The 16,196-nt window shown below is 42.8% G+C and overlaps 1 non-coding gene across 1 annotated transcript; it reads right to left on the bottom strand.

The window, feature by feature from the left end:
* TRNAS-GGA lies at positions 288–360 on the bottom strand. Its single transcript has one exon. It is a non-coding gene; the product is annotated as a tRNA-Ser (tRNA).

Here is a 16,196-nt window from a genome sequence, read left to right on the forward strand (position 1 = left end):
GGATAAGGGACGTTTTCTGATATTTAAAAAAATACAGGAATCATAATCAAGTAGCATTTATGCCCCTGGTTATCTGTATGCCAATGTACCCTGTGTGACAAAGAAACAAAGTGAACTTGGAAGCTTAATGCCAATATGTTGAGACTTTGAAGTGAAGTGAAGTGAAGTCGCTCCGTCGTGTCCGACTCTTTGCCACCCCATGGACTGTAGCCTACCAGTCTCCTCCCTCCATGGGATTCTCCAGGCAAGAGTACTGGAGTGGGTTGCCATTTCCTTCTCCTGGGGATCTTCCCGACCCAGGTATCGAACCTGGGTCTCCTGAATTCCAGGCAGACGCTTTAACCTCTGAGCCACCGGGAACAACTATGTTGAGACTTTACGAGGTCTCAAAAATTGAATGGTATGGTAAGGGGAACTTTGAGTCAGTAGGTTAAAATGTGGTAGAGAATTTGTACATCTGGATCAACAGAGAAAGAAGTAGAAGTGATGTCCTCATGGGAATATACATCAGAACACCCAGTCAGATCACTTGGCTCATGCTTTATTGCCTGTGGTATGAACTTCACATATGCAAAGTGCACCATCCTCAGGGTTTGTCAGCTCTCCCCATGTTTGCTAGTACCACCTTCTGTTAAAAACACACTTGCCGAAACATTCTTGACCTCCTTGTTCAACATTTCAGGTATTAAAAGGCTGAGAAAGGCAAGAGTGACTGCTCATTCTGGATTGAATTCTGAATTATTAGATCAATATTCAGCTCAGTTGAGTCAGTACACTGTGATTACTCTTCTTTTCTGGCATAGCTCTGTTTTCAGCGGTCTTATATTTTGCTTTATTTTCTGTGTAGTGATGATGGCCATGTCTATAAACTCTCTACCAGGTATATATACCTCTCCTCTTGAATATATTCAAGCACACGAGATGTTCTATCAACTTCATCTTCTTATTAAAGTTCTCCCAGAGCTCGCTGACCTGCTCCCATAGAGACTAGTTGGTCTCTAACTCTGGAGCCCACCTATTTCCTCCCCATCATCCTGGGGCTCCTTTCTCCTCTGTGGTATGTTGGAGCCTCTCTTCCTACATCCTAGTTCACTTAATTCCCATCCCATAGTAAATATCATTGTTAACTCCAGTTTGCAATTGGGCCAAATGAAGGCATGGGGAACTTAAGTAAAAATTTCCGAAGTCAGATGGTTGTAACACAAATGACACACCAGGTCTCAATCCAGAATCCATCCAACACCAAACCTGTGCCCTAATTACTGAACAGTCAAGGCACACCCTTTGGTGATCCTGGTCGAGAGAGCTGATAGGTAGCAGAAGCTGGGGACACCCACAGGTGGCTAAGGGCTTCCTGTAAGCTGTGCTTCCCATGGTCAAGTCAGTCTGTTGCAACATTCCTATTTTAAAGCACTTTTTACAGCCCCTGACTCACTGTCCCTAATGGCAGCTTCTTATTTCTGGGATTAGCGGTTAAAAAAAAAATAGCTTCTGGGCATGTGACACTATTCTCAGGCCTTTAATGTCAGAAATAATGATCGTGTTAAATTGGAGCTCATTACCACGGAATGAGACCTCATTGAGCCCTCTTTTTGGGGGGCTATTTAATGGTTTTTATCCCTTCTTTTTTTTTTTTTTTTTCTTTTACCTCATTCTTAGTAGCTCTGACATGGTGCACCAGGGGGGAAGTGGATATTTGGAGTGGCAAATTATCAAATAATAAGAAAGATCTCCTTTCATCGATGGAAGGAAAAGGGTCCATCCTCCATTGTTCTCACCAAACGCTGGCTGTTCCTTTGTTATGGTTTCACGGAAATTTCCTGAGCCCCTTAAGCCACTAATACCAGTTCTATCCCCAGCAGCCACAACACGTACTTAAAGCATTATATTCAGCACAGTCTTTCCCATAATGAACCTGACAATCCTATTTTATGATTTGATGAGTGGTTAATTCAAAATATACTGTTCTCTAGAACTAGCTTTCTGATGGAATTCCTGCTAGGCCTCCTGCACAAGCCCAAAGACTGTGTATGACCATTTTCAGAGGGCTCCGCAGGACCTGAACAGACCAGGGTGCTACCCCATGCCTGGGATTCCAGAAGGCGAATGGCCAGACTCTGCTTTCTGCCCTCTAGAAGCTCCTCTGGTGAACAACCAGAAATAAATGCCCCACTTGATGAGGAACCTGGCGTCCTCATAAGTGTAAAAAGGACCCTGCCATCCAGGAGCAGACAGAGGGCTCAAGGAGCTTATACCTCACAAGGAACAATGAGGGACTGGGGTCTAACCTGGAGAAGCAAATTGCAGAAGTAAGGATGTTCATTGTCCTGAATACTGAATGTGTTATCTTTTAAAAGGGATTGTCCCCCTTGCTTGACTGGCCCCAAAGGGCAGAATGGGAACCAATGAGTGGAAATTATAGGAAATCAGATTTTTACTCTAGATTAAAAAGAGCCTTCCCACAGAGCTCTCAGGAAACATTTCAGGCTTCCCTGTGAGCAACAATATGTTTCCTTTTACTATAAGCCTCGAGAGAGAGAGGATGTCCACATATATTCCAAAGGAGAGTCACATACTAGGCTTTAGGCAGGGCTTATAATCTAAGATATGCCTTAGAATCATAGGGTTCTGAGTCTAAGAGTGGAGGGGAAGATCTTTGGGCAGTGTTTTTAAGTCGATATTTTAGATATAAGTTGGTGCTAGTTTAGAAGCCAGCAAACTTTTTCTTAAAGGGCCAGAGAGAAAATATTTTAGACTTTATGAGCCATATAATCTGTTGTCACAACTCAGCCCTAATATATACAAAAGACAATGCACAAATAGCCCATACACAAATGAATGAGTATGTCTGTGTTCCAATAAAACTTTACTGAGAAGAAAAACAGTGGGCCAGATGTGGCCCATGAGGCTTAATTTACCAATGGCTGACAATACTGAGAAGCCCAAGGAACATAATGAAAAGGCTCTGCTAATGCTGGAAGATGCGCTTGTGAGTGTCACGCTCATGTATGGCACACATATGTGTATCTTTTTGTGAGGAAGATGCATAGTTTTCTAAGTGTGGTTTGGGGTGTGGCAAGGAGAGGAAGAGATAGAACCATGTCTGTATGCAGAGCAATAAAGCCTCTAAGACATGCCAGCCATGGTCTGTGCAGACCAGGGCTCTGTCCCAGTGATGTAAAGGCTCTAGCCCCAGAGGTGCCCCGGGGGACTTGTACACAGTGTCTGAAATTCCTTCTGCTTCACTCTCTTTGCTTTGGGCATCTGCCTTGTGAAGGATTATATCTGGCTTATATCTGGATTGTGAAGGATGCCTTTGCTTTTAACTGAATGTAATTTTGTCCTGAAGGAGTAAAAATACAGTTACCCAGATTGGTTTATCAGACTTAAACATAGGCCTTCCAATAGGGAAGTCAGGTTAGTTTGGTGCCTGGTGCAACCAAGAGAGGCAGGGAAGTCCTCAACTCCTGAAAGGAAGGTGGACAGGGAACGAACAAAGAGACGGGAGATGGTGGAGGACAGAGATCAGCACTGCCTGCTTGGCAGGTTAGCTTAGCAATGACCCCCATCTGTGCCTCCACCCCCGACCCTGTCCATTTATCTGGAGGTAGTCTAAGGTCCATTTTAAACAGGATATTTTTAAGCAGCTGATGAGCATTTGCAGAGACTAGGGCATTTGAGGAGTCCTTTGGGGGGTCCTTTATCATCTGGCTTGGTTAGAGTTCAAGATGGTTAAGGTACTGTAAATGCCATTTCCTGGAGTCAACATACTCCCTGGAGGGTTGCTTCTCCCAGATCATTACCCCTTTGCTGTTCCCTAGGACTGCACCTTCCCTTTAAATATATCCCTTTTGGCCAGGTAAACTTTAAAAGCCTCCTAGCCCAGGTGACATACTCTAAACACATACAAACACGTGCACACATATACATCTCAGCGCACACACCACACACACACGCGCATGCGTCTCCTCAGCATCTGAGAAGCATCTCGCCGCCATTTGCCGCTGCCTCGTGTTTCCACGGCGGCCATCTTGGTACATCTGAAGAGAGAAAGGACAGCCTCCCCGATCCCTCTGAAGTGCACTATGCAGCGCTGATTTTTTTTTTTCAATCATCTCTAAATAAAGGTTTCTCTCCCCCTCCTACCAGCTCAGCACCCGAGCGCGCAATGAGCGTGCCCTGCATTTGAAATCTGACATCTCCCTCTCTCACTCATTCACTCTGTCTTCAGCTTGGCAGAGCGCTTAAAAATTGGTATCCCTTTAACTAGGCGAGCTATTCTTCTGTGGGGAGATGACCTTTTACACAGAAGATAGGGCTGTCATAAGTGATCTCTGATATATGGAAGTTTCCTGTGTGTTCCAACAAGGAACGGTACCGCACCAGAGAGCAGTGGGTGTTTGCATGGTGTTTCTGTGCAACGCGTGTAAAGATATATTGTATTACTATATATGGACCTGAATAAATTATCAGTAGTTCTTTAAAATACTGCTAGTCCTCATGAGGCACATCCATTCAATTTTTTTTTAATTGAAAAGAAAAATTTTGTCTGACTCAAAGGCTCTTAGGGGAAAAGATGGAGGGAAAAACCATTGAAAATAGAAAAAAATTTCCATGGGTTTTATAAAAATTAATTGCACTCAAAGTTATGAAAATAATCTTTAAATAATTCTTCCCATAGACTTGGGAAATGAAAACAATAAATGGCTTTTTATTCACCAAGATAATGCATTCTCCTGAAGTCTTTAACAGTAGCCCCTCTTTTCTTATCAGGAACCTAAGGTCTGATTTTTCTCCAAAGCAGAATATTATTTATTTTTTTCTAAATGTTAATCTATATTACCACAGAGTTGTGGAATTCACATAGCAGAATGAAAGGTGAAATTTCCAAAATGGGGAATTATAAGGATTTGCTTGCATGGCATAGATCCACTGGGTACCAAAATCAGTACTAATGAATCTTAAGTTCAGGACCTTGTCATCTGCTCAAAAAATGCATGTACCAGGGGTTATTAGTATACCAAGGGAACAGGGCTCACACAGCCTTGTAGGGTGCACTGTCAGATGGGATGGAAATACCAGGGATGTGCTGACCCCCTGAAGTTCCCCCTTTTCATCATGTAAGGAAGAATCCTGAGATGACTATTCTCAGAGTTAAAGCATTAATTCTCCTTGCCACTAGGCCCTTTCTCTGGGCTTCCCCGGTGGCTCAGAGGTTAAAGTGTCTGCCTGGAATGCGGGAGACTTGGGTTTGATCCCTGGGTCGGGAAGATCCCCTAGAGAATTCTCTAAGCTACCAGAAAACTCTAAGCATCTTCCTAGCTTATGTTTACTTACATACTTACTCACTAGATTATGCCATCTTTGACTAAACAGAAGGAAAGCCTGGTGAGAGGCTCATGGCTGCCCCACCCTAAACCAATTTCAGTGATGATAATGACGTCCAAGTACTAGTTATTTTAAGGCCCAAGTGTCACCCAAGGGCCACTCCAATCTCTGGAGCCTTTCTTTTGACATCCTCATATATGGCCCATATTTCTGATTTTTATGGCCTATGGTGACTGCAGCCATGAAATTAAAAGAAGCTTACTCCTTGGAAGAAAAGTTATGACCAACCTAGACAGCATATTGAAAAGCAGACACATTACTTTGCCAACAAAGTCCATCTAGTCAAGGCTATGGTTTTTCCAGTGGTCATGTATGGATGTGAGAGGTGGACTGTGAAGAAGGCTGAGCACCAAAGAATTGATGCTTTTGAACTGTGGTGTGGGAGAAGACTCTTGAGAGTCCCTTGGACTGCAAGGAGATCCAACCAATCCATTCTGAAGGAGATCAGCCCTGGGATTTCTTTGGAAGGAATGATGCTAAAGCTGAAGCTCCAGTACTTTGGCCACCTCATGCAAAGAGTTGACTCATTGGAAAAAACCCTGATACTGGGAGGGATTGGGAGCAGGAGGAGAAGGGGACGACAGAGGATGAGATGGCTGGATGGCATCACCAACTCGATGCACATGAGTTTGGGTAAACTCCAGGAGTTGGTGATGGACAGGGAGGCCTGGTGTGCTGCAGTTCATGGGGTTGTAAAGAGTCGGACGTGACTGAGCAACTGAACTGAACTGAACTGAAGATCTATGTGGACCTCCTGTGTACCTTCATTAAGTGGCTGCCTTCAGACAAACTAAGGAACAGCTCTTTTGCTGTGACTGAAATTCTAACATTAGAACTCTTATCATTGGATTAAAGAAGGAATTGTTTCTTTCAAAAATGCAAATACCTCTAAGGAGCTAAAACAGTATTATTAAGACTGTAATATTATTTCTGCTATGTAGTAGTTGTCCAAAAACTAACAACTATATGTATTATCTCATCTCCCTATTATAACCCAGCAAGGTCAGTAAATTAAAAGTAAGGATGTTGGGATTTGGAGAGTTTAAACTTCTTATCCATACTAACACATCTAGTAAGTAGCAGCCCTGGCATTCAAACTCAACTTAATGATTTGAAAACTTGTATGCCTGATTCCTATATATTGTCTAATAAGACCCTTTCTAATCTGTTTAGTAGCTGAAAGCTATTTTGATAGGAGTAAAACGAGAGAGAGAAAGAGAGAACATTGGTTAATTTATAAGATGTTATGAGACCATGGAATGGTACTGAAGAAAACATTTCCTGGTGTAATTTTGCCCTTTTGTAAGTCTTTGCTCAGTTGATTTAAGGCCAGATTCCTGAGCCTAGGATTTCTTCTGGAAACTGAAGGGATGTTCTGACATTAGCTGGTTGCAGTTGGTGAGACTGAAACTTCCAGGGTCAATAAGCAGTATCAGCTGGGCAGCTGTATTTTCCATGATCTTCTGAAGATATGCCAAAATGTGTTCAAACATGCAGGAATCTCAAGAAAAGGCTCAACATATGGCCAGAGTGCACTTGAATCTATATGTCTAAGTACAAATGGAAAGGGAAATTTTAATAACTTTTACAATGAGGATTTTTTTTTTTTTTAACTGCAGGCACAAATATCCCAACCTCAAACGGCAGGAGGTGTATGAACTCATATAACTGAGAGGCTCGTGGGAAGATCTATTTAGCTAGGTAACCAAGTCACAGGTAAAGTTGATAGGGCATTAAAGCAGGTGTCCAGGTTTCTTCTCTTCCCCTGTCACCTGGAGGTGCCTCCTTCATAGCAGTTCTTTTCCCTGGAGGAGTTTCCTCTTAGTGTCAAAGCATGACTACAGTCACCCAGATCCTACATTCTCTCACTGCAGATGCTTTGGGAAAGAGGAAGCATCATTTTCATAGAAGTCCCCGCAAAAGTCCCATGGTAACCCACTGGGTCACATGCCCATCTCTCAACCAATCACAGTGGCCCAGGAGGAACGCAGTATGTTGATTAGATTAGGCCTGTTTGTCAAGTGCTGTATCCTCGGTGTCAGTCCCACTGGAATCATGTGAACATATATGGGAGGAGAGATAGATCTGAAAATGGCTGCCTTCAGGAAAGGGTGAATGGATGCTGAGGGTCAAAAGGCAATGAATGTCCACTGCAGAGGCTGTCTAACTTTTTGGCTGTCCACAAACATGTGCATGAACTATGTAGAAAGCTCCAGGCCCTTCCTTTGGTGAATGCTGCTAGGCTTGTGTCAGTAAGTGAAGTCAATGAAGCAAGAAACATGGATGCCCAAGACTGTCTTTGATCATAGTGGATTCAAGTTGTCTGAAGGTACAGGGCCAAATTAATACCTTGTAAATGGTTGGTACTTGATGTTTCTTAGTTCTGTTTCAGAGAAAAAAAAAAAATCCTAGAACCTTGCTACTCAAAGTGTGGCTCACAGACTGGCAGCATCAACATTACTTGGATGTTTCCTAGAAATGTAAAATCCTTGACTTCTCCCCAGATCTTCTGAATCTAGCATGGGAGAGCAGAATTTTTTTTAAAGGTCCAGATAGTACATATCTCAGCTTTACAGGCCTTATGGCTTTTGTCGTTGACTTTCCAAGTCTACCTGCCTTGTTGGAGCTCAGAAGCGAGCCATAGATAAGTGTATACAAATAGGAGTGGCCTATGTTCCAACAAGCCTTTATTCACAAAAACACGCTGAAGACAAGCTTGGGCCCAGGGGCTGAAGTTTGCCAATCTCTGGCCTAAAAGCTCAGCCATCATGGCAGGGACTGAAGTCTGCTGGTTCTCATCTCTGCTTTGGGTTTACAGATGCAGATGGAATGTTAGAACCTGACTCAAAAATAATCTGCTCATTCATTCGTTCATTGCTTTCAAAGCATCCGTGTTGAGCATCTCCTCTTTCGGAAGTTTTTGGACACTGCAGGTGAGATGGAAGGAATTTAGGACTTCCCGAGCACCTGTGATGTGGGTGGGGGAGGGGGGTGCTCTCCAGAGGGCACCTTCTTCCTGTGTGCAGAACCGAGGCTTGTGTGCAATGCAGGGCAGTGCTGTTCTGTCAAAGACCGGTATGTTTGGGAAGCGGGGCCCTTTGTGCCTGTCTCCCCAGGGCACCAGCCACCGGCTCAGTCCTGGAGAATGAAACATCCTCGACTTGTCCAGATCCTGCTGTGCTGTGCCGGCTTACAGGAGACCTAACTGGGTCCACCTCCAGGTCCTTTGGATCCTCTTTCCTTTGCCAGCTCCACAAAAGATCGCAGGCAACAGAGAGGCCTCGCAAAGATAAGCCACACAGAGATGTGTCGCAGGCTGCAGGGTCCCTCTGCGGAGACACTATTCTCTTCCCTTTGCACCAAATGTCAGCTTGGCAGCCTCTCCACAGCAGCTGATGGCTGTGTGCATTCTTTCATTTTTCTCTAGAGAGCCCTCCTGTCCAGGATGTTCTTTCTTTTACATTTGAAAAAGCAGAGCCTCTGCGCAGAGCCTGAGTCACCAGCTCCAGGCCCACTGCGGTGGGGCGGCCTCAGAGCTTCGCCTCGGGCTCCCTCAGCCTGGCCCGGGGAGGCAGCGATCCTCTGTGCTGTCACTCCAGTCACGGTCCTGCAGCTGGATGGCTGGAACCACCGCCCGCCTGAGGAGAAGCGAGTTGTTACTTCACTCTGACCACTTACCTGTTGAAAACTCATGGCTTCACATGTGGAGAAAATGACTTACAGCCAAGTAGCTGGATCCCCAAACCTCAGAAGAAGAAAAGAAATTAGTCAATGCAGCCTTCCTCCATCCGGAGGCTGCAGCCACGTGCCCCTCCCCCGTTTGTCAGCTTCCCCCTTCATTCTTGGGTCTCAGGCCCTTCCTCCCTTGCCTGGCCTTGTCAGGACGAGAATTCTGCAAGTCCTCAAGACTGCAGCAACCTTCTTGCCCCTTTCCACCCCCCGTGAGCTGAGCCAAGAAGAGCAATTAGACCAAAGCATGTGAGCCAGTGGCAGGATTCTCCTAGAGTTTACCCTGGACAGAGCAAGCTCTTGGGTTCAAGCCATCACCTCATAGAAAAGATGAAGAGGTCAGTCAGCTCAGGAGCCCTTGGCTAGATGCCATAAAGGGCATGGCATAGATGTTTTCATCAAAAACCAGCACTTGTTTATTGAACACCTATTAAACCCTCTCCGGAGAGTGTGCAGGCTGGCTGCCCTGGTTCCATGGTCACCCCTTGTCCCCCATGGTCCATTTTCCCCACAGCAGCCTGAGTGTTCTCTTTAAGTAAGTGTGTTAGTTGCTCAGTCGTGCCCAGCTCTTTGCAACCCCATGGACTGCAGCCCACCTCTCTCCATGGGATTTTCCAGGCAAGAATACTGGAGTGGCAATTCCTTCTCCTTAAAGCATGAATCATATCACTGCCTTGCTCAAAAGTCCCAAGGGCATCCAACTGCACTTAAACCAAAATTCTACCCTTTGCTTGTTTTTCTCTTGGATTGTCTTTTGTTGTTGTTGCAGATTGGTGTGAGCTCTTTGTAGATTAGAGATACCAGTCATCTGTGATGCAAAGTTTTTCTCAAATCTATTATTTTGTCTTTAGACTTTGTTGATGGTATATTTTGTTTTATAAAAATTTTACATTTTTATATAGTCAAATATGTTCAACTTTCCTTTTTGTCTTCTGGGTTTCTTGGCTTGATTAAGATGGATATCCTTCTTAACAGGACTGTAGTCCACCTGGATTTTTCTTCTAAGAGGTTTTCATGGTTTATATTTACACTTAAGTCTTTACTCCATTGGAACTTATTTTTTTATTAAGTCAGAGGCGGGGGATGGGGGGGTACTTTAATTTTCCTCTAGACCACTGGCAGTCTGTGGCCCATAGGCTAGCTGTCTGTGTTTGTAAATAAAGTTTTAGTGGAATATGATCATGGCCACTTATTTACATATTGTCTGTGGCTGTTCTTGCAATATAATGCAGAACTGTACCCTTGTGGCAAGACTGCAGGACCCACAAAAAGCCTAAAATATCTACTAACTGGCTCCTCACAGAAAAACACTTGACCACGTCTGCTCTGGATGGCTAATCATTTGTGGCAGCATGATATGTCAAATAAACCACCCTCTACCCTCCAAAATAAAATTCCCTCTGTCATATGTGAAATTCTAATGGATCCTAGGCTCTTTTCCTGCATTTTTCCATTCTGTTCCACTGGTCTCTTTTTCTGTCTTTCTGCCAGTACCACTTAGATATGATTACTGTGACATTCTATCTGGCAAAACTGTCCCCTCTTCACAATCTTATTCTTCATGCTTTTCTTGACTATTCTCATGTGATTACCCTTCCATTAGAATTTAAGATATTTTCATCCATTTCCCCCAAAAAAGAAAACTTGGTTGGAATTCTAATTAGAATTACATTAAATTTAGATATGTATTTTGGGAAGAATGAATACATTTATAATTTTAAGTCTTTTTATCTAAGAAAATACCTTTCTGTCTTTTCAGTTATTTGGGGTATTTTAATAAGATTTCATAATTTTATTCATACAGATCTGTATTAGTCAAAGTTTGGTTAGAGACAAAAAACATGCCAGTAATTTGAACATGGAAATTTTTTATAAAGTCTTATTAATAGTAAAAGGTGGTTAACTTCTAAAAGGGTTAAAAGACTCTAAGGGATACAGGAATAGCAAACACAAGAAATAGCTACTGTTTCTAGGACTGAGGGCAAAATGGAATAAAGGATGGAATAAAGAACTTTGGAGTAGGCAGGACCCCAGAACCCAAGGCTGAAATTCAGACAGCCCTGGAGAGGATGTAACTGCCACAGGAAAAGCTAGCCTAGGCCTGAGTTACTTTTATGTTAAATGTGTCCCTATGTATTTTTATATTTTTTTAAAAATTTATTGTCATTTTCCCCATTCTCGTTTCCAGGTGCTTATTGCTAGTTGAAAGTGAAGCTATTGATTTTTGTGCATTTATTTTTACTAAATTGTCTTATTTATTTGACTATTATTTCATTAGAGTCTCTTGGATTTTTCCAGGTTATTCCAACATATCAGAAAAGAGATAGTTCTATCTGTTTTTCTCAATATTGATACCAATGGTTTCCTTTTCTTCTCTCAGTTCCTCAGATAATGTTAACTTCAGCACTTTATTCTACCACGCTTTTAAAAATATTAAATTCCCTCTGTTCTTTATTTTGTCTCCTAGATATGTCCAATTCTGAGAAATGTATATGGATATCTCAAATTCATTCATTTTAATTATAATCTTTCTATATGTTTAATAGCTTTCTTCCTTCTATATTTTGCTATTGTGTTGTATGGTGCATAGAGGTGTATGGATATTGTATCTCCTTTATTCACTAGGCTTTTTAACTTTATCCTGTCACTCTTCCTTCTGTTCTGTACCTTCAACCTTAAATTCTACCTTTTCTAACATGAATATTGCTTTATTTGCTGTCTTTTTTGCCTAGCTGCTCTTTACCTATACTTTCCATTTTAACTTTCCTGTCTCAGCTTCACATGGTGGAGACAAATAACTTCGGTCTCACTTTTGCATTTCTCCAGAAGTTTCCACAGTAACCATGTTTTCAGATTCTGACACCTTTGGTTGTCTCCAGTGGGTCTCAGTAACAGAGGATGCTACCTTCAGTCAGAAGGAAGTATCGCATAGGCACTCTGCTCTTCCCATACTAGCTCCCCCCGAAACAGCACTGAAATTAGTGCCCTACTGAGTAGGCTAAGTGCTTCAGTAGTAGTCCCCAAACAAGATCCCAGCCTTTTGTCCCTACTGCCCTGAACATGCTTGATTTAATTTTTGCTCATTTTGACCTAACCTCTTGCTTTCTCCAAAAGCAGAAATGACCAGCTGGGTACTTTTCCTTTCTGCTTGTATTAACAGCAACTTCCATATCTTGAGTCTGGCTGTGAGGCAGGCACTTTGCATACTCCGCACACATTATTTTACTTAATCCTCACAATCATCCTAGAGAATATATTACTATTCCTGGGATGCAAATGAAGAGACTTAGGTAGCATGCTTACTTATGGAAACACAGCCTGTAAAGAGCAAGGACAGAATTTGGTATTTATTTTATTTAACTCCATACGCTACTTCTCCTTTCGGTAAAGTCTCCCAGTCTGCCCCAGCCTGTGCTGAGACTGGGGCTGTGGGTGATAGAGGCAGAAAGCAAAAACATTCCTGAATGACCCAGTAATGGCTATTTCACCAACTTTACCAGACTGACTCTGAGTGATGCCACCATATCCTCTATTAGAGCATAATACCTCTACTCTTTCATGGCTTAGAAATCAGACCTTATCATTAAACACCTGAAAGTTCAGTTAAAAAAAAAATCTTTCATAAGAAGCTTTGAGGTTATGCAGATATGAGAATATACAAAATCTGATCTCTCCCAACTGGCCTTTGACAGACTTTCCTCCACGAGAACCACCCATACACTGTGCTCTTGAGTTCATGCAAGATACTGGTGTAAGAGAACCACCGAGCGTGTGGTTGAAGAGTTCACACATCTGTTTAGACATGTGCCCCCCTCCCCGAAAAGGAAAGGTTTAAAAGGTAGATGACGCAGAGCATGGGAAGGTGCTTAGAAAAGCATCTCACAATGTCAGAGATGGTGTTCTCCCAGGGAAAGATTTAAGGGCATAACACACTTGAGCCAGGCTAAAGGAAAATAAGAAACAAGTGAAAAGAAGGAGACTGGGTGAAATAAAAGCCAATGCCTGGAGGGGGAGATATGTCACATGGAGAGGGAACAGGGAGCAAATGGAGCTGGTCAAGGATCAAGACACCAGAGTTTGTGTGTGAAGGGTTGTGGTAGAAGTCACTACTTGATGCAGGTCATCCTCTGGTAAAAGACTTTGGACCTCATCCTGTGGGTAACAGGAAGCGTTTGAAAGTGTTAGAGCAGGGCAACCAGGTGTATCTAGAGACCAGGTTGCCTAGAGAGACTGATTTCAATGTGCTTCAGCATGTTGGGGTGGTATCAGAGAGAGAGAGAGAGAGCAGTTTAGAAAGCGGTAAAAGAGAAAAAGCAAACACTTCACAAAAGAAAACCTTTAAAGGGCCAATAATAATTTAGGAAAAAGTTGGTTCATTTTATACATTATTCAGTTCAATTCAGTCACTCAGTCGTGTCCAACTTTTTGCGACCCCATGAATTGTAGCATGCCAGGCTTCCTTGTCCATCACCAATACCCAGAGTTCACTCAGACTCATGTCCATCAAGTCGGTGATGCCATCCAGCCATCTCATCCTCTGTCGTCCCCTTCTCCTCCTGCCCCCAATCCCTCCCAGCATCAGAGTCTTTTCCAATGAGTCAACTCTTCCCATGAGGTGGCCAAAGTATTGGAGTTTCAGCTTTACCATCAGTCCTTCCAAAGAACACCCAGGACTGATCTCCTTTAGGATGGACCGGTTGGATCTCCTTGCAGTCCAAGGGACTCTCAAGAGTCTTCTCTAACAGTTCAAAAGCATCAATTCTTCATTGCTCAGCTTTCTTCACAGTCCACCTCTCACATCCATACATGACCACTGGAAAAACCATCGCCTTATACATTATTGCTGCTAAGTCACTTCAGTTGTGTCTGACTCTGTGTGACCCCATAGATGGAAGCCCTCCAGGCTCCCCCGTCCCTGGGATTCTCCAGGCAAGAACACTGGAGTGGGTTGCCATTTCCTTCTCCAATGCATGAAAGTGAAAAGTGAAAGTGAAGTTGCTCAGTCGTATCCAACTCTTAGCGACCCCATGGACTGCAGCCTACCAGGCTTCTCTGTCTATGGGATTTTCCAGGCAAGAATACTGGAGTGGGGTGCCATAGCCTTCTCCGTTATACATTATTAAGTTAACACAAATTAAAACAACTGCAAGGTACCTTTCCTTACCCCCCCAAAATGCAAAAAGAGCTTAGAGTATGATATTCCATGTTATCAGAGAAACATGTGACTTGACTCTTTCATGTACTGCTATTGGATATATACGGCATTTCAGGGAAGATTTAGAAGTGTCAAACAAGATTTCCTGAAATATTCAAATCCCCTGATCTATTATCTCCATATGAATAATCAATGGTAAGGAAATAATGAGTCTGTGTTCCACATTTTAAATACAACTGTCTCCACTGGAGCACTATTATAAACATAGAAACAAAAGATAGCAGCAACTTAATATTAAGGGTTAGGGCATTAGTTAAATGAATGATAGTCCAGAAATGATGTATTTGTAGAATGGAATACACTGAAGCTGTTTAAAGTGGTGTCGAGGAATAGTGATTGAGATGGGAAGATGGTCATGAGACAAGGGGTTCATCCATGTCTCTTGGTATCCAGTAAAGCAAGCATCCAAGCTGTTTCTAGACTCTGTGTTCTGTTCCACTGGTCCATTTGTCTGTCTCTATGCTGATACCACACTGTCTTAATCACTATAGGTTTATGGTAAGTTTCAGTCCATGGTAGGTCCTATTTCCCTGACTCTGGCTGCTGTGAAGAATAGATTTGGGCAAAAGGACAAAATTAAAGCAGGGAGACCAACTGGGGCACTGTTGGAATAGTTGAAAGTAAGGTAATAGTGGAAATATTCCTGAAAATAATGGGATTACTCTACTGCTCTACAAAGCCCAGGGTATTAAAGGGCACTAGAAAGAACTTCTTATTCCATATGTTGACAGTTTGGTAAACTGTCTCAGATTATGGAATGACTCCTCTCATCTCAGACCACTTGCCTAATCATCAAGGAAGAAAATGAATTGCTGAGCAGAACATTGAACTGAAAGTTGTGGATCTCCCGGGTCCCCACCGTGTCTTCTACTTACCTACATATAGTGCAGTTCAGTTCAGTCACTCAGTCGTGTCTGACTCTGCAACCGCGTTGACTGCAGCACACCAGGCCTCCCTGTCCATCACCAACTCCCAGAGCTTACTCGAACTCATGTCCATTGAGTCGGTGATGTCATCCAACCATCTCATCCTCTGTTGTCCCCTTCTCCTCCCACCTTCAATCTTTCCCAGCATCAGGGTCTTTTCAAATGAGTCAGTTCTTTGCATCAGGTGGCCAAAGTATTGGAGTTTCAGCTTCAGCATCAGTCCTTCCAATGAATAGTCAGGACTGATTTCCTTTAGGATGGACTGGTTGGATCTCCTTGCAGTCCAAGAGACTCTCAAGAGTCTTCTCCAACACCACAGTTCAAAAGCATCATTCATCGGCACTCAGCTTTCTTTATAATCCAACTCTCACATCCATACATGACTACTGGAAAAACCATAGCTTCGACTAGATGGATCTTATACAGAGGAGGGGCTTATTCCTTCCTCAACTACCACATTCCATCAGTCATCTGCATTTTCCAGAAAGTGTGAATCACCTCGTATAGTCACTGCCACTATAAACACTGGGAATGAATACTTCCACATTTACTCAAACCTACAGCGAAGGAGACGTAACATTGCTACTCACACCACAAACATTGAGAAATCCCCAGTGGTTGTGTTTTTCAGAAGAAGTAATAAATGGTTCCATGGAAGTGAAGTGAATTAAAGTTTAACATACAGGTGGTGAAAATCTTGCTGACATGGCTGAAAAAAATCTGTGGAAGAGCTGATTGAGGGTCAGAGAGAGAAAATAGTCCAAGACCTGAAGTAATTTTTCAGGAGTTTTCTAGAATATTAAAGAGTTACAAGTCAGGAGTGAGCTTCTTCACACTTGAACTATTCTTAGATTTAAAACTGAACCTCAGTAATTATGATCCAGCAACAGCGTCGATAACTCATTGGTTTTATACTAAAAAATTATAGCATAAGGTAA

This window comes from Capra hircus, chromosome 18, assembly GCF_001704415.2.
Source record: "Capra hircus breed San Clemente chromosome 18, ASM170441v1, whole genome shotgun sequence".
NCBI lineage: Eukaryota > Metazoa > Chordata > Mammalia > Artiodactyla > Bovidae > Capra > Capra hircus.